Below are 25463 nucleotides of genomic sequence, written 5' to 3'. Positions count from 1 at the left end.
TCACAAAATAGTGGTCATTCGCCACATTTTATACACTCAGTTTCCAAGAAAACAAGAAACAACTGGGGCAACCCATTCAGTAAGATTAGAGTGTAGATCAGTACATCAAAATGCAAAGGAGAGCCCACACATTTTCAGACAAGAAGAACCATCTGAACACTTTAATTATACAAATACATGTAGATAGAGATTACATATCCTCAGGCTGTAGCTGTCATGCCAAATCCATCATAGATGTCACTAAGACAAACCAAATCCTGTAAAAACCATCTGAGGATGGGATGTATAAATGTAAAGTATTTCTTTTCTATACTGTATGCAATTACTGCACCTATATTTCCCAATGCTTATTATGGTGGAACATACTGCAATTTATAAAGGTAGAAAAAATAAAAAGATAAATAACTGAGCAATTTGAAACTGTTTTCACAGAAAGGGTAAACCAAAATAAAACAAGCAATTGAAACAAAGTTAGAAACACAAACAGCAGAGAAGAGGTAAGAAACGATTCATAAAAAGATCTGTCAGTGATATATATTTTATTTTATATATAGATTATATACTCAAACAGCTTAAACTGGTTGATCTAGGAGCCCTGATAGCAGAAGCTCACCATGACCTAGGATACTATTTCAACATTTATTGTGTCATTAAAATTTATTTGCTAGAGGGAAGGTCACTCCTTTTTTTTAAATTCTTCAGGAGGGATCATGAAAAACTCTTACTTAAGGTGGGGTCATTACAATTTAATGAGGTCTCAATTCCTACAGGTATAGAAATTTTTTTAATAACTGCCCCATTGTGTCAGATGTTTTATATATAACAAATAGCAACAAGGGAATTAAGGAAATCTAATACTGTAATGTATCTGAATCAAACCATATGTGTAATATATGTGTTACTGTAAGTCATGTATATAAATGAGCCCAGTGCAGGGCTGTGCCTCTGTAATGTCCCTGTCCTCATCAGAAAAATTACAGCATTGGTCATTTGTCCAAATGCATAAAATGCCTCTTGCATTTCTCTGAGCAAAGGCAACCGTTCCCTAACCTTAACCTGGTAGTTTTAGTTGCTTATATTTAAAGCAGCAATAAGGAATTTAGATTTTTAGTTAAATCTGGCGGCCCTTGTAAATAATTAAATAGCGGTAGTGTTTCCACTGCCTCATTTCCATACCTTTGGCAACCGCAACTATAAAGAAATAGCCAATGTTCTTGCTGATGGTCTTGTGTGCTTATGTACTGTAGGTCATATACAGGCATCAGTATTAAATTGAGACTGGTTCATAATCATAAACTACTAATCTTCTCATTTTTCTTCTCAACATTCTCATTTGACCTGTTGTTAATATAAAAATATTGATTAGTACAATTTCCAGCAGTTCTAAAGCTTAAGGTGGCAGTTTAGAAAAAAAAAAACTGACAATCAGCCTTTTTTTGTCATTTAGCAATTTATATTGACCAGTAATAATTTAATCAATAATGAGGCTGCAGTCAGCTACTAGAACATAGTAGGCCTATGTGTCATAATATTGATGTTAAAGCTAAAAGCATAAATGTTATTTAATTGATCAGTGTAAATAATGACTCTCGGCTTGAGCACAAGTGAGGCTCAAGATTACTTTTGTATGTCCTTTGCTCAAGTCTAATTGGGTTAATTAATCTCACTGCAGATCTAGAGTATAATAAGATTAAACATTACCAATACTAGTGGACTTTTCCAGCCCATCAGATTTACACTCCAGTCCCAAGTGATCTGTTTATTTTCAATTAGGTCTGAATATGAAGAATGTTCAGGCAGAGTGCGGGGGAGGAACAGCACCTCTCTGAATGTCTGCCATGGCCTGCTGCTCATGTTCACACTCATCTACTGTGGCAACTCCCACTTCTTAAGCCTTTCTTGCAAATACAAACATACCTACAACAATGTTATCAATGTTGAAATAGGGATATCATGTGAAAACTGTGAAATGTATTGACTCATGTTTGACAGGAAATTATGTATGTACAGATAATCACCAACCCCATTTATATATGTACAGTACAGTATATGAATGATAGAAGCTCTCTCACTGATGCAAGTTAACAAAGTAAACAAATGTATTTGTGGACAGACTAGTACATAAAGCCAACATAAACAAGCACAATACACTTTGAGTTTTATGCTCTAGGCCAGGCAGTTTCTGAATCCAGCTTTATTTTATAACATGTGTCACACCAACGTTGGTGTTGTTCCTTAGAAGCTATATTTTACTGATAAATCCAATGTCTATCTGACTGGACTTAGTCAATTCTCAGTGAATGATCATAATGTGGTGAAAACTTAATTTGTGAAAAGCAGACTTGCTAGTAAAGCTAGTTTACTTTGTCACCACTTGCTGCAGTGCAGTTCAGTTTTCTGTATGCTGTGTTTTTCTCATTGCAAAGCGACTATCATCTGAAAGGTCCAACATGATGTCATAACTATTCACTCAAGAAGCCTTGTATTTCCATTACTGATTAGAGATCAGCTGGCAGTTATATATTTATAAATACCACGTCTGACCTCCTGTTGACATTCTATGCCATTTATCAGGAATGTGCATACACAATTTTCAGAGAGACAATTTCAATCGTTCAAACTGAGACAATTATTAAAACAGCTTAATAAATGCGAGGCACTGGAGATTCTTCAACCTTTCATGACAGAGCTATGAGGTTGTTTCAGTTCAATTCAGTTTCAATTAAAAGTTTTTGCTGAAGCAAAAGATGAAAATAGTACTGGAATAGACGGGAAATAATGAAAAATGTGAAAAAAGAGAAACATAGGAAACATTGATGATGTCCGTGGCATCATGAATCTCACTGCTTTTGTCAGTATTTTACCAAAGTGATGTAGAATATTAATTTACTCAAACAAATAACTATTTTGAGCCTGAATTAGCTCAAAGAATATTCCCAGACACAAATATCAATGTGCATAAATGCATACATGCACATGCAACTGAATCCAAGGGAAAGAGGAAATCATTGAAAGGGTGATGCTTGGCCTTGCACAACCTCTATTGATCGGCTCCCTAGATGAGGACAGGGTGAAGGACACAGCCATCAAATGAATATGAGGAAGACGGGAATAAAAGGCAAAGAAGATGATGAGAGATGGGGGGTAAAATGTCGCAGGAGGAAGAAAAGCAAATGAAGAACAGGAGTGCAATAGCAGGTGGAGGGAGAGGGGAGAGAGGAGAAGATCATAGGAGATTGACAAAAAATGCATTGGAAAGAAAAGTAATAAGAAATATGTAGCAAGGCATTTAGTTTTAACTCACAGATGTATGTCTACTGCATGGAAAGGGGAAGGGATATTGAAGCAGCCTTCCCAGATTTACATAATGATGTCTCCTAATATTACTTCTTTTCAAGTCTTAGCACAATTTCTTGTTTCACCCACTCATCTACCTGCATGTCTGCAACAAGAAAAGTTTGTTTTATTGATGGTAAAAGCTCTTCTCTACACTCCAGAGTGTCAGGGCATCAGTGAAAATACATCACAGAGAGGAGGCAGTCATCTTTAACCTCCACACTAACAATAAATCTGAGGGTGAGAGGGCCTTGTAGCGTGTGTGAAAAAACTCGTTCTCGCTGATGAGAAAGGTGCATGACGCAAAAGGACACTCCATCTAAAATGGGCTTCTGTCAACACAGAAATAGAGGAGATGGAGCAGCAGGAGAAGGGAGACAGTGAGATGAGCAGTGGCTATGAGGAGGACAGCAGATGAGCAGTTGTCTCCACAGCAGAATCATATTCCGTGAGCCTGTCAACAAGACACTTGCAAAATACAGTTGATTCCAATGAAGGGATTAAAATGGCAGGGAGGTGGACAATTGAGAAATAGACTAAGGTGTAAGAAGTGGAACATTGAAAGAAAAAAGCAGCTTGAGGAGAAATAAAAACTGCTTTTGTAGACTGAGAGAGAGTGAGACAGAACTGAAAATCAGCTGGGAGATGAATTTATGTTGTCCTTGAGTTCTGCAGGGAATCCCACACTTACCTGACCTTTGCATTTCTCACCATTTTACCCACCTGTTATGTTTGTGGTAACAGTTTGACCCTTTTTCCTACTGGGGCTTATTTCTTTATTGCTCTGCACCAGAGCATCAGACAGAAATGTCTCAAATGTAAACAGAAACAGGAAAATCCATTCTTTTGCGCATTGTTTTCTCATCATGAGTTATTAAATCAGACTCACATATGTGTTGTGCTCTGGTTGCTTGCTATTTACACAATCAATAGAATCAGAGTAAACTCAGTCTAGCAAGTCATGAGAGGTAATACAGTAGACTGCAATGCAAAATAATATAAATATATGACTGTTTTGTGGTTTCTGGCCAAGGAAGAAAGATATAACATGTTTTACAGCTGAAATGCCTTGTGATGCCAAAAGCCAGCCAAGGCTTTTAACGCCATCCTCCACAGCTGAGGAACTAGAAAGGAGTCTTGAAAAACAGACCTCTTTTGAACATTTTACCTTGTACCCTGCAGAAATCATTTGAAAAATACAATAGGCTTTTGCAATGAAAAGCATTTTTTTTTCAAAACAGGTTACATATGTTTGCTAAAGTGACAATCTACTGTACTTTTTAAACACATTTTTATAACTTTGCAAAGATTAGGCATTTCTGTATAAGGTGGTATCTAATACAGTACAGAAGTACAATACAACCTAGAAAAAAAATATTTGTATAGGTTTTTCTAATTAGACCTTTTGACCACTACATTATATATTCTATTTTTTCCTCCTTCTTTCAAACTATAGCATTTAAATATTACAATATATTAACATTCTTTTTAAGCCACATCAAATTAAATAATCAGAGCAAAGGACCTGAAAAGTGAAGTGCATAAATTAAAAGGCTCAAAACCGTTCAAAGGCATTTCTTTTCAGTGATCTGGTGCCTTACAGCAGCCATGTCGCAAAGCCCCATTGGCACACAACAATTTGTAATTTGTAATTACAAAGATTGCTTAAAATGACCTTACTGGGTTACAATTTATTTTTTTTAAATCCGATTATAAGACCATTGAGGCCTTCAGTTGACAGATGCAATTCTGCAATGCATATGTGGGAAAGGCATGCCACCATCTCTTCCGAGAGGTCAGATGTTATGAAAATACTGTCAGCTCTTGAACAAAACCATCCTCATTTCTATGCATCTCCAAGACCAGCATTGATTTGCTCATATGCGCTCATGCTACTTGCCATATAAGTACAATTTTACCTCCATCTCCCTCAACGGTTGTGAAACCTCTGTTGAATGTTCTATCCTGTTTAATCAGAAAGAGACTGGAAAGCAAATTAACTTAAGCTGAACACAAAAGCAGAGGTGGGGGAGTGGTATCCATCACTGGCAGCTATCACATCTGTCACCACTCATCAATAACACTCAAAATGTCACTCTCCTTTGCTTTTAATCAGATCCTGCAGTAACGTCGCTCAATTTGTCTCTCAGTTTGTTTCGACAGACTCTCAGTTTGTCTCGACAAGCTGGCATGCTGTGAGTTATGTAACAGACCCCATTTGAGAGCTGCGCAAACTAATATACATGCATCAAAATTCATATCTCTTGCAAGGCCCTAAATTATTTGTGTAGCTTTTACAGCGTAAATTAAATCTCACAAAGATGTGTGTTTTGCTATGTGGGTCCATCTATCTTAGTCTGGAGCAGTAATTAGATTATCACTCAGTTGATGAGCTTCCATCACTTGGCCACCCATTTTCTGAGCTTTAGTGTGTTCACACACACACACACACAGCCAGCCTTTTCCTTAAACACAAATTATAAACAGCACACATATTGTTGAAAACATTCCATTTGAGCCCATGTTCAGATGGTCAATAGCAAATTACAGTATATACACCTGTGACTATGACCTTCAGCAGAAAACAAACAACCACATAGCTGAAAAACCTGGGCTTTTCACACTTTTATTTGCAAAAATAAATAATTCCAATGTTTATTTTTAGTCATGTAGCTTGTGTTCTCTTATTAATTTGATCATTATCCAAAACCAAACGCCTTAAGCTTCACAAAGTATGATATCTACAGTCTGCACAGTATAATATGTGTACTAAATAGTGCCTTGAGGGTTGGAGAGAAAACAGACAGCAAATGAGAGAAAGAGAGAGCAAACTGAATAACTTTGAAATTTGGAGCAAGCATAAAACTGATCTACCATATAGCCTTTGAGAGCTATTAAGTTATTGATCACTGTGACTATTGAGGAGATTCTGTTTATACCAGTTTGGCCACCTTTCAGACCATTATTAATCTAAGCCTAATCAATAATCAAAATAGCAGCAAGGAGTACTAAAATATTTTCATTCCTTGTGTTATATTTTCTGGAAAGCAGAGCTTGGTAATTGGGCAAAATTAAAGATTGAAGTCAAATGGAACCTCCTTTGGCTGGCATGATTGGTGTGACACAATTATAATAATTCCTCAGAACTATGAGAGATTCTTCTGTGTATTAATAGCCTGTTTGGAAAGGAAATTATGCTTTCTGAAATGTCAGTTTCTTTTTTATTTGATTGTATCAAAAGATTATACAAAGCTTGAATAAGTGGAAGGAATATTCAAGAACAATTTTACATTTATGTCACATTAACGTCTGAAAATACTCAGAGGACATAGGCGAGGTCGATGCTCAGGATAATGGATAACAGAAATGCAAGAAAAATGTCTGTTTGAAAGGTCAGTGCCTGAAGATAAAACTTAAAAGTAAGATCTCGTTTAAAGCATAGAAGGGAAAGAGCACTCAATATCAAGAAACCCTAATCTTTTGGAAATGAGGGAAGAACAGGGATTGGACCACATCCTCTGATCTGAGTATGTAACTTATGCAGGTCATCATCCCAGTTTCAGTGGCTTCCAAAACAGTCTGCGAACAATGTACAATCCTTCCCGTCTTTTCATGCTATTCTGTACACACAAGAGAAGGAAAAAGTGGGCGGAGTAATACATCAGAAGAAGAGATTAGAAAGATGCTATCTACATCTGTGCATAGCCCTATCCAAACTATTAATCAAAGATTCATTTTCCCCTTCATCATGATGACTGTTAATCTCTTTAGGAGATGAGAGCATTACGACATCCCTACCTCTGTAAGCTCTTCATTTCTGCAGCTTTAAAACAGCATAGTGTCAAAGCTCACAACAGACTGGCAGCTCCACTTTGTTCTAAAAGCATTAGTCTCTTAATCCCGTCTTTTTTTGTGTGGCAACAGGAGTGGTGCAACTAAGCCACAACCACTCGCAAAGTTAAGATGGTGAATAAATCAAATCTGCTCAAGCAGCTTATAGATGTGGCAAGATTGCAGGAAATGCCATATCTGCAAGAGTCCACTTTTGCTTGTTTATCAAATGTGTGTCATATCAAGGATCCAGTTGTATAGATATTATGCATAGTTTGTTTTGAACAGCACAAAAAACTGTCAGCGTTGCTAAGCTGTTAGTGTAATAATAAATCTTCTTTCACACAGGGCAAACAACAGGTGGTACTTCTTTACTTTTCCACAATTAAAGAGAATGAAAGGAAACGAATCCTGAGAGGCTGGTTTTATTTTAATTGTTAAACCCATCTTAGTTGGCGTAAATCTATAAACATAGCTGTGTTGTCTCTACCAGCAGTTTGTTAATAATGTTTGTACCATTCTGTGTACTGAATCAATAATTGCAAATAAGAATATGTTGGTTGGGAGCACCTTGAAATGGATTGTTTTAGTCACAAGCTCTGATATGACTCTGTTAACATGTCACTGTTACACACAAGGACAATTATTTCTATTGGCCATGCACATATGGGGTAGTTATTCACCCAATTACAAGCAGGCGTCTCTGTCCTAGATCTTGAAGGATAATAGAGGCAGTAATTATGATGTGTTCATTTTAATGGGGTTTTATTGACAAGCATGGTAGCGGCTCAGCCCTCGCCCCCAATTGTAACTGCTTGTGAAAACAGCTTTGCAACTCAATTAGATTTGACATTGTATTTGACTCTATGACAACAGATACAGGTAAAAAATGGAGAACGTAAGTATGCTGGAATGCTGTGCAATTCAGCTGTTTTAAATCAATCATAATGAAGGTGTTAAAAGTAAAAAGCAGATATAGTTTCATTATATGCATACATAAAAAATAATTGCTTTCATTTATAATGGTTTCTCATAGAGAATTTCACAATTCTTTTGTGCAAAACATTCGAATGATTAGTTTATTTTGAGTAATTCAGTGGTACATTTTTTTGTCAATAGATGAGTTGTGTTAGGTTAAAGGGTCACATTGTTGTCATACTCATTTGAGAACATTCTAAAATAATCACAAGTAGAGAAAAACACGAGTGAACCAGCAAGAAAGTCAAGACATATAGTCAATTGTCTTTTCATTTACCTGTTCCTAGTCTTGCTCATGCTCCCTATTAACCTCTTCATATACGGTATCATAGATTTGACACTCTCTCTTTATCACTGCGCTTCACTCAGGACACTTTTACATTCTCTCATTTCTGTCCTTTTCTTGTCCTTTATATCTTTATATTCATTACTCCGGCTTTCTACTTCTCATTCCTTTCTCCCTGCTTCCCTTCCCTTTTTTTGTTTTTTTCCTCTCTTCCCTTGAGACTTTAAGGTCATGGTCAGCCATTTATAACCATGTGCTTTAAATGCTGTTTAACCTTATCTCTGCATGCTTTATGGATGCTTCATGACGGATGGCATAAAGCCTCAGTACTGTATTCCAGGTGCTGCAAGACAACAGCTCTGTTTCTCTTTCTCCCTCCCCTCTCTGTCTGTCGTCTGTCTATGTTCTCTCATTCTCTCTCTGGATGGTACTTGTCATACGGAGCTCTCATGCATCAAGCCCTCTTCTCAGTATACAGGTAGGCGCACTACAGCCGAGACTCTGACAAATAGAGATAGGGATGGCTGATCACATGATTCAGCTAGCCCACATCCTGTGTGCTCCTTGTCGAAGGACACTGACGTCATGGGTAGAAGTGGAGCTGGTGCAATGACTGTGTCAATGTCACCTTATGTTCTGCTTAGCTGTTAGCATAGTGTGCTGGGCGCTGCTGCTCCTGTCGTTACTGGCCTGGCAGCCTTGAGTGTAGCAAGGTGGAGGCAGTAGAGTGAGTGACAAGTCATCCTAAACTGCCACTTTAAAACCTGCTGTGGCTAATGATGTGTATCTAAAAGTGGCATTTGTGTGCGAGGCTGTGTGTGCGTGTGTGTGTGTGTCGAGTGCTTGTGCGCCATTACATCTGTGGGTGTCGTTTTTAATGTGTTTTCATTTAGTTTAGCAATAAAGACATTGTCCATTAACCTCCTAATATAAATTTAATCTATTTTAACCCTTTGGTAAAGGTCAGAACACAAGAATAATCTAAATAATGGCCAAATAATGTTGGTTAGCATGCATTTCTTCATCCATTTCATGAGCATGCCATCCATTTATATATCATATTAGATTGCATGTTCATGCTGAACAAACAATGTTCTTTAGCCTAAAGGAGTGTATATGTTTAGAGACAGTTATTTAGATTTTAAAAACGTCTTTGATCATGACGTTCAACAGTAAGGAGTCAGAATATTGGCATAGTTGGTCTCCATCCCATGTGTCTTGAACTAGATGTAGTGTTTCTTCTTGTCATTTAACAAATTATCAGTAAAAATCTATAAATAAGAATCTATGTGTGTGTTTCTGTATATGTTTTTTATAATCTGCAAGCATGTGTGTTTTCTAAACCTCTAGCTGCACAGCAAAATGCAAATTGTTTTCTACAGTTTGCAACCTAATTGCACTTCATTGTCAGGGGCCCACTCCATATAAAAAAGACCAATCTCTTCTCCCGGAAAGCACAGAGAAATGATAGGTGGTTTGTCAGTGTGAGCCTGTGTATTTGCATGTGTGCATGTGTGTGTTTCTGCATGTGTGTGAAAGAAAGAAATAGAAAGAAGGAGGGACTGCACATGCACATTCACTTTTGTGTGAATGTGGTGGGAATACTAAATAACACTAGTGAAAGGCCCTCCAGCCACTGTCAAAATTATCTTCTGTAGCAAGTCCCTGTAGCGCTGCTTGGCTCTATCAAGAGCCTGTGGGTTGGACTCACAGTTGTGGCTCTGCTTGCAACTTGGACAAAACGCCAGTCTCAGTCTCACTACAAACTTACTGTGTCCTCATCTCATTGCAGACCACATTGATACAAAATAAATAAGCACATCAACAGTCATGAAGTCAAATTTAACAAATCAGTTATGGCAGCGTGTATGGCCTCTCTCTCCCTGTCTCCTTCTATTTCTGCATTGCCATACCCAGTTGCCAGGATACCACTTCTATAATGCACAGTCCTAATTGTTTTGACTGAGTAACAAGCTGTTTAATAAAGGCACCTTGTACAATGTTGTGATTCAAGTCATGCACAAGCTCACTGGATTAATTTGAGGAGGGGTGGTTGGTAGTGGTGTCTGTATATGTTCTTTTTACACGCATTTCTCTGTATGTGTTACACAAACAGGTACATCAGTTATTTAAGTCATCTCAAACCCAACATTATTGGAGAACACTGTTAATGTATGTAATGCTAATCTCTCTCTCTCTCTCTCTCTCTCTCTCTCTCTCTTTCTCTCTCTCTCTCTCATCTATTCAATTTCCAAGGGGATACTAAACTCATTTAAATATATAATTTGCTTAAATTGTATAATTTATTGTCAACTGTCAAACTATCAAAAGTGATTTGCTTCTCCATGTTTTATTTACAGTTTGAGCCACCACACCATACATGTGACCTGTTGCCAATAGTATCTGCAAAATGTGTCAATTTCATTATAATAGAGAAAAACATTTTTTTTCTTTATATCGCTGTAATGGATTATGCCCCTTCAAGCAAGAACGTCTCAGCAAGGAGCAACACATGCAGGAGGCGTTAAATGTTGGTGTTTAAGTTACCAGTGTTTTCCAGCCACTTTGAGCCAACCATGGCAATGAGCCAAAAATAAAATTATGCTAGTGTTTAGCTTTAATACCGCCATGAACTTTGGTGCTGCTGCTTTTTGTAGTATTGTCCACCTCAACCCCATCTTCCAATTAACAATAGTACAATAGTCTCTTTCCAAAATCCCTGAAAGAAAGTGAAAATAAAATACAAAAAACACAGTGAATACAAAATAGGAAAGAAAAATCAATTATATCTAGTATTTTGCATAGGCTTTGAAAGAACTACAAAATGTCTACAAAGAAGCTACTTGAACGCTCAATATTAATTCATATTCAGAATAATTAAATAAAGGGGTCTGAATGGGCAGAGTGCGTGGAGGAAGGCATGTGGGAAGGTAGGAAGGCCTGTGTTACAAATACCAGATTTTTGTCAGAGCATTTGATTTATTGATTTCTGTCGGGATATAGACAATTTCAACAAATATAACACACAAAAAGAAACCTACTCTAGCTTGTTACGTATAAGTTAAGTATTTAGTTGCATCTAGTGATGAAGTTGCATTTTGCAACTAACTGAACACTACTCACGTCTGTATTTGACGACCTGGGAATGAGAACGGACTACGTAGTGTGTAGGAGAAACTATGGTGGCTGCAAAACTCGGAACTCTGAAAAATGCCAAAGCCTGCGTTTGTTTTTTTCTGTAAAATCTGTAAGAACGGATCATTATAAGGCAACACAATGATTCCTATATTCAGTTCCTTGCTCTTGTTTGTGTTCGAAGCCTTTTGGTGCAGATAATTCCTGCTTTTCTCTTGTCCTTGTCCTCTGTGACAACCACAACTGACTTTTTAAAAAAGTAAACTTTTCATGAGCTTAGAAAAACAGCCCTGGTTTCAGTAGTTGTAGTTTATTAAACTGTTCTTGTTAATGGCTCTGAGTGCCGAGGACTACCTAAAGACAGAGTCACTGATGAGATTTGAAGTAAATCTGTATACAGTGTTGTGCCAATGGAAAATAACTTCCTGTTTATATTTGTCTGTTTGAGCATGGGAAGGCAAGTGTGAGTGCTGCATGCAAATGACCAGGATGCCTCTGCCTGGGCTCCAGAGGGGATGCTAATGTGAGCATCAAGCTTTCTTTAGAATGCAACTCAGACTCGAGCGGAGTGCACACAAACATGAACTTATACCTGATGAGGTGAGCACTGTCATTCAAATGCATTCGAACCAATCAGCATTTGACAGGATTACCGACTATGCCCTTGCAATGTCAGGCCCTCTCTGTCTAAGGTAGCTTTAGAAAAGCACACAATTTTCTCAGTTGTCATTGGACTCTGAAAAACTGTCTCATATGTATTCATTATGTGTTTGAATAAAAGTAGTTTTCCTTCAAAACAGCCCTGAATCATATTGTCTTAAAACCTTTCAACATTGCAGTTTGCATTAATGAGTTGCATGATTTGAATACCCATTGAATATTTCATTGACTGCATTTATTTTGTTTAAAAGCAAAAGACTAATATGAGTAGTGTTTTGGTTTTGAATCAGAAATATCAGACATAACTCAATAAACATGGTTTGCAGTTATCTAAATATCTGTAATATAACATACTTTTTCGTTGAAACACATTACTTGTTTAATTAACCAAATATACATAAAGACAAAATTATTCTTCCTGTTATCAATTACAAACGTCATCTAACAATAATCATTGCTGTAATTGGAGATGATAAACAACAGGGGCATTATCAAGATGACCTACATGTAACACAAACTAGTGCAATCTTAAAATGTTCTCTGCCTATGAAAGTCCATGACAAACAGCTGCATAGCAACAGTTAATTCAATGTGGTGTTATGACAGAATGCTTTACTATACTGTAATACTTTATTATATGCTCTGGGATGAAATTTCTATGCCACAATTTTCAGTATCCTTTCTTTCTAATCAAATGTCCGGTAAATGTAGAGGATATAAACAATTTTCCACTCACAGTAAGTAACATTGCATGCATGACTGTAGTGCATAAGCCTTTTTCTTTGAGATGTTGGACTTTTGTTTATTGACCATTAAAGATAATTATAACACTTGAGAATTTTGCCACAACCCGCAGCTGGTATAAACCAGTGTTCCCATTTCCAAAAACCTCCTTTAATGATCATCTCACAATAGCAATAAAAACAAAAGAGCATAACTGATGCAATTTTTGTGTTCTGTTTGCTTGCAAGTTGATAAGGTGTCTGTGGGTCCAGACCGATGGAGGATGTACCAATGGATATTGTATTCTATCCCAACATCCAAGAACTCAGAGACTTGCTGGAAGAAGTCTGAGAAATACAGTAAGAGCATATAGACCATAAACCTGGTTCGCAAACATTTCCAAGAAACATAAACATGAAGGAAAATAAGATTAAGCTATAATATATGACCATTAAGGGAAGTGACCACCATGTTTAGTTTATTAGTTTATTTGTAAGGGACAAGTACAGATAAACATTTGCAGAAGCAGTCTTCAATGTACACCAGTCACATGATGGACATTGATAGCTCAGGCAAGCATAAATGGGCGGCTGTGGCGCAGAGGCAGAGCGGGTCGTCCCCTAATCGGAAGGTTGTTGGTTCGATCCCCGGCTCCTGGTGCCACATGTCGAAGTATCCTTGAGCAAGATACTGAACCCCCTGCTCCGAAACAGTGCAGTGCATCGGCTCGCTCGGTGAATGCTGTCATCCGAACAGCGGTGACAGTGTAAAAGGGCTTTGAGTGGTCGGAAGACTAGAAAGGCGCTATACAAGTACAGGTCCATTTACCATAAAAATTACATGGTTAAATACATCAATGCCAGTCTCAAGGACACTTACAGAATGTATCATAATGGTGCACTGTACAATATAGACCCTTTGAAGAACATAAACAGTCTAAAGGCAAGATTCTATACAAATGTAGCACAAATGGTAACCAAACATAACAAGATAATATCATTAAAAGAGCATCAGTCAAACAGCAAACAAACAAACTAACGAAATGTGTGTTTTATGTATTAATATGAGGAACATTCTCATTTGGTATTTCATCTCCCACAATTTTTGTTCTCCTTAGTGGAGGGTAGCTTCGTGTACTTCATAAGTCTGTTTCCATTTTAATTAGTCTTTTTCTATCAATACACCAACTTTTCCACCTCATTCAAGCTTGTAGCGGAAAGCCTCAGAGAAACAGGACAAAATAAGTTTGTTTTTGTTTTTTTTTGTTTTTTTTGTTTTTTTTACAATTTGTTTATCTTATTCCAACACTAAAATCACTTCTGAGAACACTTTAATCGAGAAATCAACTGTGTAGATTTTGTATACTGGCGGTTTTATGCGTATTGGTGGTGAATCCAAAATGTGCTGGGAGTTGAGAACACTGCACTGCAATGATTTGAGCAAAAAAAGCAGCAGAAAAACACGCCCCAACAAAGATAGATTTAACTTTCCTCCCACTGCTATTCTGCCATTAAACTCTGAGGAATGTGTGATATAAGGGACATCTAAGGAAACCAGGGCACTTATTGAATGACGAGCCGTTAATGATACTCTTCATTGGTTGGGGGATTTCCTCCACAAAGAATAAGTGAGTAACTTGTGCTTTGTGCGTTTGTATGCCAGCAGTGGTGGTCGACTGCTGTGTTGTGCATAAAACTCTGAAGAATTGTTTAATGCACTAAATGTGAAAGAAAACAAGTATATACTATAAAGCTAAGAAAGCAAATATTATAAAACGAAGACTCAATGAAGTTGTGTAAATTGTAATCTGGTGAATAGATCAGATTTAAAGTTGGCTACAGTGAGGTATCAAGCTGTGTTCAGTACTAGTGACAGACAGAAGCGATAACAGGTGACAGTTACGATGTAGTTCTGGTGTGATGATGCAGATGGTTAGTATAAAGGCAGTATTGCAGTGTGTATGACAGTATGCATGCAGGGTTCAGCAGTTTTACTAAGTTATAATTACTGATATAGTTAGTAACACTGTTGAAGTTGTCCTATTTAAAAAAATGAAAATAAACAACAGAAGCAGTATGAAAAGGGGACTGTTGTTGCTCTCTTATTAAAAATATAATTACATTGTTAGTGTACAGTTGTGCAGTAATCAGCTGAGCTTAAGCTTGTTTTCTTATTTCAAAATGTGGCAGGCAGCTTCTGTACTAGGGGTATGTACTAGATAGCAGCAAGAACACATTGTCTCAAACCATCAACAGAGTTCTCTGTGCTCCTTAACTTGTGAGTTCATTTTTCTAATGACAACTTGCAAGACTATTCTCCACAAGAACACAAGTCTGTTCTTTGTATTCTTGGCCCTGCGTAGCACTCCTAATGCAATTCTACAAAAATCACTGTAGAATGTGGTGGTGGCCCATAGTTATCCATTGCATGGTGTTTTACAGGTGTTGTTCTGTCACTACAATATGTAGTTTGTCTGTGGAGAGGATTGGCCACAAAAAAGACATCACAACATTTGTGTGACCTCAAATCACATGATGAGACACACAAGTCTCTAAATATAACTGGCTTAGAGAATATTTTTGTTCTTTGCTGGATTCTGTTTGAAAAGCTGCAACAGAATGAATTTCCGCACCATCTTGCTATTTACTTTGTATTATTGGAGACATATTCTGAGTTGCCCTAGCCACCAGAGGACCTTGTTTACTGTAAACTACAGTCCTTTTGCAGTAGGGGGACCTAACACCCAGAGGAAAATCAGCTTGAATCAAACTACTCATTTTAAAGAATCTGGATATATTATAGTGAATGTCTATAAAAACAAAAATTATGCTTTCATGCGCCTTTGTATGAGTTCCATTTTCTAAAACAATGTCCAGATAGGCTTGCACAACCTGAGCACTGGCAATATTGTCACAATGATGGATAACTTATATCAAAATTCTCAAGTTCTCTATTGACTTTATTCTATTCTCTGAAAATCTCCAGAGAGTATTTTATGTGTTGCCCTAGTATTTGAAAACACTGGATTCCATGAAGCAGCAATTTCAGTTTCTGGTAACACAATGGATTAAACTAAAGTTGCACAAGTACAAGAAAATGACAACACTAACCAACATGGGCACAAAATTCGATAACACCAGTAATTCTTTTTAAAAGCAAAGGTAATCCAATTGAGGTCTAGGTGGGCTAAGAGGCCACCTTTGCAGCAGAGCCCCTCTGCTTTTGGCTGATAGAGAGACAGAAAGACAAGGATTACTGCCATCCAAACACCTGGCCTCTTACTGTGGATAGAGAAGCTATAAATCAGTTGAGGTCCCCATTTACCCTGCTCTCTTGTTTTCATCCCTGTCATATACACCCATTCAGTTTAGATTGGTGTATTGAGTTTGTACTTGTATTGAACCTGTGAAGTATGGACTGGAACTGAAGAGTATGTGTCTGTATGTGCCATTTCTTCTATTGTGGACCTACATGCTCAGAAACAATAGACATTCATCAGGGGTGGTTTGTAACAGATTACAAGTAATGAACATGCATGGTTTTGTTGTTTCGTCTGACGTTTTGTCGCGACAGCATGCAGAGCTCCCAGTGATCTCGCGACACAGTGCAGCCCACAAACGGCTCGCAGATAGAGAGGTGGCATACACAGGGTTCATCACAGTTGCTCGACCTGGGGGTTCTGTCTTTTAAGATGTATTAATACGTTAAAAAAAGTCAGACAAACAAACTAATTGAGAGCACAGTTGGATATAACAGCTTCAGTTACCCATCGGTAAATAACAGTCAAAACTGTACAAAAGTGTCATCCCAAGTCACTTGTCACATTGTTTTTTATAATAATATATATTATATATTATATTTTGCTTCCTTTGTCATATAATACAGGGTGATGAGAAACGTAAACAATCAATAGGTCCTCCATGAGATGTGATGTCTCTTTTGTGCAGTTTGGTATATTGATGCCTTTATTCATGGTACGAAAGCACAGAAAAATCTACCTCATTCAATATTGACTTGCCCCCAGGACTTCATAAGCACAAATGCCACTGGGTCTAATGTTTCGTATAATTTGCATAAAACCAATGTTTTCAGCTTGCAAATCCTTGAAAGGAAGCTTTGTCTGCTTGTGACTCCTCGCCACAGGTTGTGATTGAGGGATTTTTCCTTCCCAAATTAGACTTGTAAAGATTTAATAAAAAATCAATGAGAATTAACAAGCAAAAATCATACAGTTTTGTGTAGCAAAACTACAGGTATGGTACAGAATGTTTCTTCTTATTTCACATTTTATCAATTGTCTCAGGACCCCTCAGATTTTTCTTGTGAGGGTCCCAATACCCAGGTTGGGAACTTCTGCTCTAGAGAATGGAGGACCAGATCCAGGAATGGTCATGCAGCATCATCAACTGGTCTTACTCAATAAATGTTAAAATTGTTAATGTAATGTATTTGTTTTTTTATTGAAACTGGATGCTGGTTTCACAGGAGAGGAGTTTGGTAGCTGAAGGCTCCGGCTCCCATTCTACCTTTTGGAGCCAAAGATAGCAGATATACAGTATACAGTTTAAGTTTAGTAGATAGCTGTAGCTGATAGTCAGTTATAAATGAAACTTGTAATTTGCACTATATGATCATGTCTTTGGCAGCAACCTGAAGGTTTTCTGTGATTGCGTTTGAGACCATCTGTGCAGAGTATTCCTGGGTTTGTGCTCAAAAGCGTCTATGGTATCTCTGATTCAACCAGCAGGAAACTTTCACACAAAAAGGCACCCAGGTCTGCACCTAAATCAATACTAGAGTTGGATTTAATAGACAGACTGTCACATTGATTATCTACGTGGGCGCAACCCAACTTCCCTCTTCTAGGTTTTTTAAATTAAATCACATTCTTTTTTATGTTTAGACTTACTGGTCTCATTTCAGGAATATTAATCTGAATAGAGAAAAGGAGAATACATAATGAATACAGCGTGGACCTGATGAGAAATCATGCAAGCCTTGTAGCTAGAGACTCTGAAGGACTGACTCACTCTAATGGGAAGTGCCCTTTAATGAGGAGTGCTAGTGATTGTAGGTGGTGGTATTAAGAAAGGCAAAGAAAAGAAAAGTCAAGGGTCACACCCGCTCACCTCCTTGGGCTTTGTTCTCCATTACCACAGCAGTATACAGTGTTCACAGCGCTGCTTGCATTACGCTTCAACATAAAAGTGGAGACTCATTTTTTGCCTTTTTAGCAGAAGACCTGGGGAAACAGAGATGTTGAGCTGCATGCTCATGTTTTTGTGAGGACTGGGATGGGAGTGTGAGGGGATGTTGCTGTTGAGGGATAATGTGTGTTTTCAGTTGCTAAGGAACTGTCTGGCAGACCATCAGAATAGACAGAAGCAGAGAGAAAGATCAACACTAAAAGAAAGAACCTTTTAGGATTGTTGCAAAGTCAAAGAGGATTCTCAAAACTCTTTACAAATGGATACAGTATAGCTGCACAAGAAAGAATGGAGTGAGAATGTATTCTCCTTATTCTTTTGATTTGAGTCTAATTCATTACTTTACAATACAATATTGTAATGTCTCTCTTGTGAATATTGGACTTTTGCCAAAAAAGAGACACGGTTTTACACATATTTTTCATAAATCTAGCTTCTGTTATATAGAGGATGTTGCTGTTTGCACTCTTCTCATTCTGTCATCGTGTGCGAGGGGCTCTCAGCTAGACAGGACCCGCTAAAATCCTATTAAGATTGTTTTAATAAAAATTGATGACTCAGAATAATGGTATTTTAGAACCCAAAGCTATGCTGTTAATATAGTATGTTTATAGTGAAGTGTGAATGCTTATGTGAAAACCTTTGTTGTGGGCTCATTGTTAGTAACTGGAGTTAACCTTAAGGACTTGGTTTCATTCTTAAATTTAGGTCTTAAAGCACTAAGCCATTTAAGAAACCACAAATCCTTCTCCCTCCAATTTCCATTCTTCCTCACGTGGTACAATATCAATTAACAGCTTATCTTATTTATTTTATCCTATCAATATTCATCATGACTCTAAGCTTTACTGAACAGCCTGGGTACAGAAAATCTAATGAATGTATACGTTTTTGTGTTTTCAGTAGATGTAGAAAATTAAAGTAAAGATCTATAAAAAAAAAAAGTATATATTTTCAGCTGTGCTCAATATGAGAGTGTCCGACTATAGCTTTTTAATGTTAACTCTGGGGAACGATGTTGTTTCACTGCTGAGAACAGAATACATTTTGATGTTTGGGAACATAAAAACCTGATTTAAATTTCATGCCCCAATATCCCAAAGTTTTTTTTTTTTTGAAAACAATTAGTCTTTATCAGTCTTTAAGGTGATAACGTTTAAGTTGCCAATTGCATTTGCGTATGAAATAAACAGTATGACCTGTATAACCGTGCGCATGAATGTGTGTCTTATTGCACCCTCAAAGGGGACCCTCATGTAAGAAAAAATGCTCATGTAAGAAAAAATGCTCCAGCGCTACTAATGGTCAAAAACTGTAGACTGTGCTACGTCTTTTCCCCTGAGAGAAAACTAACATTTGCACGATGACAAGAGGTAATTTTTCACAAAATGTAAACACTGGTGGTTTTTTAAGGGATTTATTATCCTGGCAACAAAAACAAAAACATTACAATGAATGAGGCTTTTTAACTAATCTAACTTAGCCTCAGTCAGTCTACTGCTGAAGACATCAGATAACTACATTCTGGCAAAAGCAGAAGCGAGAATCACTAACAGGTGTTATATCTATTTCGGCAACTGGTGAAGTCAATGATTAGACATGGAAAGTTATTGGCTGAGGCTTCTCACTGAAAACAGCCTTCCCTATGGTGTGGGCAGGTGAGAGAGAGGATGAGAGTGAGAGAGAGAGAGAGAGAGCATCCAGCATGGCCCCCTGACTGGTCCCAGCAGCAAGATCAGTACCATGGTGTGCATTAATTGCAGTATTGACATGACGTCACCGTAAACCAACTGTTAAGCTGTAAACCAAACAGAGACAATGGCATAATAATCAAATATCTTAAATGTAAGAAGTAGGTAAATAACCAGAGAGAATCATGCAACTCGGTTTATGAAAGCAGCTAATTCTAAGCTAATGTTGAGTATGAATTAACGTACTTCCTTCATTCAGGTATATCCCTCTTATCCACCAAATCTCCCCTGATTCATTATGTAAGTATACAGACCATGAACTGGACTTACCTCTGTGCATTTTGTGGATGTGGTGACTAATACTGGCGTTTTTTTTATGCACTCGGAGATACTTCAAAGGTGGTGGTTTTTCCTTTTCTGTCACGTTTTCAGTACAGTTGCAAAAATGTTTTTGAAGGTTGTTTTTTTGAAGGTTGTTTTTCCTTCTAATCCAGCAACACATGTGATATATTCCTTCTGTCTCATGTTACAGGCTGTATGAGAGGCTGAACCTAAAAAAGAAAATAAAGACAGAAGTCACAATAATTGATTTTCTATTGATATCACACCTGTCCAGGAAAATAACATTAAATTAAAAATGAATTACTCTCCACATATTCTCACACAAATGTCACCTAGGTGTTTCATAAACATGCACTTAAAATTCTGTTTAAGGAATACATTCAATGTTAGTGTGACAAATTCACTGTTTTTTGATGCTCTACATGTTCTTTATCTCTCTCTCTCTCTCTCTGTCTCTTTTTTTTTTCTTTGTCTCCTGCTTTCTCCACATGTGTCCATAATAAGACCCGAAAAAAATATCACGCCGCGATTTCATGCCTCTTTCTTTCGTGGGTCCTAGCAGAAGACTACAATTACACACAGTGTCCATAAAATACAGTGTTTACTCATGCTTCAAGTATGGCCTTCACCACAGGTAGTGGACTAGGGATGTGAAAAGGGTAGAATAAAAGAGAGAGGATAGACGAGAATACACATTTATAATAAGAATGTTCATCTACATAATTATTATTATTAAATAAATTCAAATTCATTATCGCTGTAACCCAATTTCATTTAAATTTCATATTCAACAAAACAGACATTTCGCTCCTGAATTATCTCTATATTAAATGAATTTCAGTGGCAAAACAGCATAGAGGTAGGGTTAGCCAATGTTTTGAACACTTTTTTTTTGGTAAGGTATAATAACAGTAAAATTAGTTGTTGTATCTTTTTCTTACAGCTCAACATGCCTCACAGTCCAAAATATAAATATATATATAAATCATTATTGTTGTATGTTGGGTTTTGAAATCCTTCCACTTTCCCCATATTTCATATAACACAGTCCAGATATTGGCATTAAAGTCATGCAGACAGGAAGGCTAAAGAGACTTCTTATGAAGACAGCAGAGAGAGAGAGAGAGAGATCATCAACCGGTTCCATGAACACAGTCAGAGTCAGTCCGTAGTCTACTAAAGCAGCCTTTCACTTCTCCCTCATCCTAAAATGGCCTTGGCCTTGAGAATGAACTGAGTTACATCGCACGGCTCATCTTAACCAGCTTTAAAATAACATAACTGAGGCCGTCAACGAAAACACCATCACCACAACTCTAGCTCAAAAGGAAATTAGTGTTATATATTTAACAAAATTGGCAGTTTTTCAGGAAAAAACTAAACAACTTTGCACTCTTTTCACACTATGCCAACACCACTACAAGTGATAAGTGTTGAGGATAATCTCATTAATTTCCCCCAGAGTACATTACAATAGATTTTTAGCAGTTACTTTACAGTTACTGGCTGGTGTTACAGATTATTGCTTAACAGAATGAGACCCTGCAATCACTGAATCCAAATTTGTGTCATATTTTATTTGTCAAAAGAAGTTTCAGGGCTGATTGCTTCTTCCGTGGTCAGAATGAACTTGAAGGCAGGGGCAAAAATGGGTAAATAAAGTACAAATTTTGATATATGTACTGTGTATACTGTCAATACATTTTTTGGTTTAGATAAGAGTATTACAGTAAAATGTAACTTATATGAGATTCATCTGTTGAACTCCCACTTTATACTACATTACTGTACATATTTGTTGGCCTTTGTTCATCCTAGGAAAACATATAGACCACCAATCTCAGCACAGAAATTCCTCAGTAGATATGCAAGTAAAATTATTCTTAAAACCTAGAACAATGTACACAAATAGAAGGACCTCTATAACCTTAAAGATTGTGTCTGTCCACTGGCAAAGGATCTGTAATATTTTACATGTATTCAACTGAATCTCATCAAAAATCGCAGTATAAATTTACATTATATTTTGAATAATATCAAGAACAATGGTTTCTCCTTGTATGCGAACAAATACAAACATAGACATAATTGACTGTCAAAAAAACAACCTATAAAAAGAAGACTCTGACATCATACATATTATTATACGTTCAACAATCTGAATTGTTGGGGCAGATTCTACTATAATTAGAGACTATAGGCTACTCTACTACAACTAGAATTACATTAATACCCTAACCATATGTATTAACTCTCCTTAACTGATAAATTGTACTTTTTGCTTCCAATGTCGATATCTAACCCTTTAGTCTTCTACATTCATTAATAGGTACATATTTGGCTGGGTTACTTCTTCAAACAATAAATGTACAATTAAATATGGATATCTCAAAACCCCATATATCCAAGAGGAAGTAAGACAGTGGTTCAACATCAGCCCAGACTGATTTAAAATGTACCTTGCCGAGGAGTACTGCCATTGGTCCAGCTCTCACAGATACATAGCCAAATTGCAACTAAAGACAAATATAAACGTACAATAAAGTAACTGGACCTTTCAAATGGAATTAGACTTCCATTTTAGAGATGGAAACAAACATCCACACCATTATCAGTGGCACAAATCAGAAAATCCCTACAAATCACATGGTGAGACTACCATGGCATGTGTGCAGACAGGCTGTTTATGTGCATTGACATCTTTGATTTAGATGGCTTGGAGATTGGATTCATGACTTTCATAAGCAAGGCTTATTAGCAGTCTGTAAATGATCCTGCAAATGGGCTGATCTATTGTATACAGCATGAAGCACTGGCACTTTCAAACAGGTAAAGGGGGATTATAAAAAGAACACATTTGGAGATAATTACATGAACACGCTGGAAGTGAATTCATAATTTACTTGACATTCAGAATTCTTTATTTTCTGTTTAATTAGCTCTAGTTTGAGATTTCTCTTAATCAGAGCACTTGATCTGCAAGGCACAATGACAGTGTGTCAGTACAATTTACTGCATTTTCCAAGATAGATAGATAGATAGATAACAATGATATGATGACTAATAATGTTCTCACATGCAACACAAAATACATGTGGGATCATTTAATGGGACAGAAAGGCTCTTCTAAACTTACCACTAGATGGTGATAATGTGTTTCCCACCCCATTGCTATCAGCAGATGAATGTTATTTTGTAAACCTTGAAGCATTTAAGGTTAAACACATGAATTAAACATATTCATTTAAAAAGTCTTAGATGAAGTTCTGAATGTAGTAAAAAAAAAAATACAAGTAAATTTCATACATCACATCTTCTGCAGCCAAAGGAGAAAAAAGTATGTGGTTGCCATGGACAACCAAACATTAATGTGTGGTGTAAAGTTTTTTATTTTCTTTTTGTTTTATACAGTTGATGAGGACTGTGGGTATGTAAGAAACACTAGGAATAGATAATAGAAACAATGCAAATTGAATACAACATATCACCATAAATACGCTATTACTTCTTAGTTATTTCATCTTATGAGAGTGCAAAGCAGCTCCAACAAATAACATACCGTAAATAACTCTGATGCTTGTGGGAAATGTACTGAATGTAAGCGCCACATCCCAGACTATTTTGCATGTGAAACATTATTGTGAGTAACACCTATAGTCATGGAGTCAGAAGGTTGTCTCCTACTGTTGTGTACATCTACTGATGATGAACACAAGCCATATGCATACTTCAAGGCCTTTAGAGTCTACAAAGACTTGCAGCTGCTCTGGGAATCAGGTGCTGCACTTTCACTTCAGCATGATACACATCTAAGCGCAGGCACTGCACCGCTCTATGGGGATGGGTTGGAGTCTTTGTCTTCCTTTCAACCCCTTTGATATCTCCTGGTGGGAGTGTTGGGGGGGCGGGTGTTTGCATGTAAAAGACAGACAAAAAAAATGCAGACGTGTGTGTGAATCTGGTAGATGAGAGAGAGAAGGAGCGAAGAGAGAGATAGAGAGAGAGGGAGAGAGAGAAAGAGAGAGAGAAAGAGAGGGAAGGAGACAAGGTGGGTGGAGGGTGGGATCATCCCTTTGCTGATGGGAAGCAAAACATTTGCCTCCTGTTTCACCTGTGCTGTCCAGGATCAGAGCACGGAGCTGCCATAGATCACTCAGTACATATGTTAGCTTGCTGTTATTTATATCCTGTACTGTAAATAAGAAACATCATGAATAAAAAGAGAAGAACCACATTATGAACCTTGAGACCTTGTAATAGCATCTTGTGACATGTGATCCTGATCCCTGCATTACAGTAGTGTGTCCCATGCCATATTGTTAACATTTGTCTGTTTTTTATTTATTTCTTTTTGGTTCAATCTACCAATTTCCATTAGTTATATTGTAAAGATTTTGCAAATATATAACATATGATGGACTATGTTCAACCTAGTGCTTTAAAGCTACTATAATCAATACTTTTCAATAAATCAAATGACAATGTGTAACGTCTTCAGTGACAAATTCACAAAAAAATTATCTCTCTAAAGTTGCCCTCAACTCTATGGAACATTTTGGCATCTTTCAGCTCATTGTTTTGGTTTTGGACCCCAAACTTTCCTGTTTAGGATCACGCTCCTCACACTCACAAGTTTAATTTTCAAATGCAGCTAGCAGGCGGCTGCTCAGGGAAAAGGCTCTGATAAACTCAATGTACCCTACCTCTTCGGCCCCAGATGGCAGACTAGCTTGATGCATTTAGGAGCTGAAGAGCCAGATATTTCCACTGTCCAAAGGAACCTAAAGCTCAGTTTTTTTCTTTTTAGGTTAATTTAAAAATTGTTGACTTGTCCTACTGATTTAATAAGCAGAAGAAACATATTTTCTTTTTACAAATCATTACATCCTATCCTTCTACCATGTTTTAATGTTTAGATTTTTGAGAAGACATTTGCAGTAGTAAAGTATAAAAGCTTTTCCCATTAAAACCTGAGCTATAATGGTTAATATTTGCTGAAAGTGAACTGAGAATCTGTCATTTAGCTGCTGTATACATAATGGACTTTTTCCTGATTCCTCTTGAGAGCACAGCAGCTTGATGTGTTGAAGGAACCAAGCTGAGTCACTCTGCATTAATCTCTATACCTGTTCACTGAGAGAGAGAGAAAAAAAAAACATGTCTGGAAATGTTCCCCAAGCCTGGAAAGCTGGTCACCGTGGTACCACGGTGCAGTGTCGCTCCCATCACCTTTAATGGGTGGGGGAAGGTTACTCTGTGTGGGTGTCTGTCTGT

Source organism: Morone saxatilis, unplaced genomic scaffold (genome assembly GCF_004916995.1).
Source record: "Morone saxatilis isolate NCDOM2014 unplaced genomic scaffold, NCSU_SB_2.0 Contig11, whole genome shotgun sequence".
NCBI classification, from domain to species: Eukaryota; Metazoa; Chordata; class Actinopteri; family Moronidae; genus Morone; species Morone saxatilis.
Note: the sequence above shows the minus strand (reverse complement) of the source record.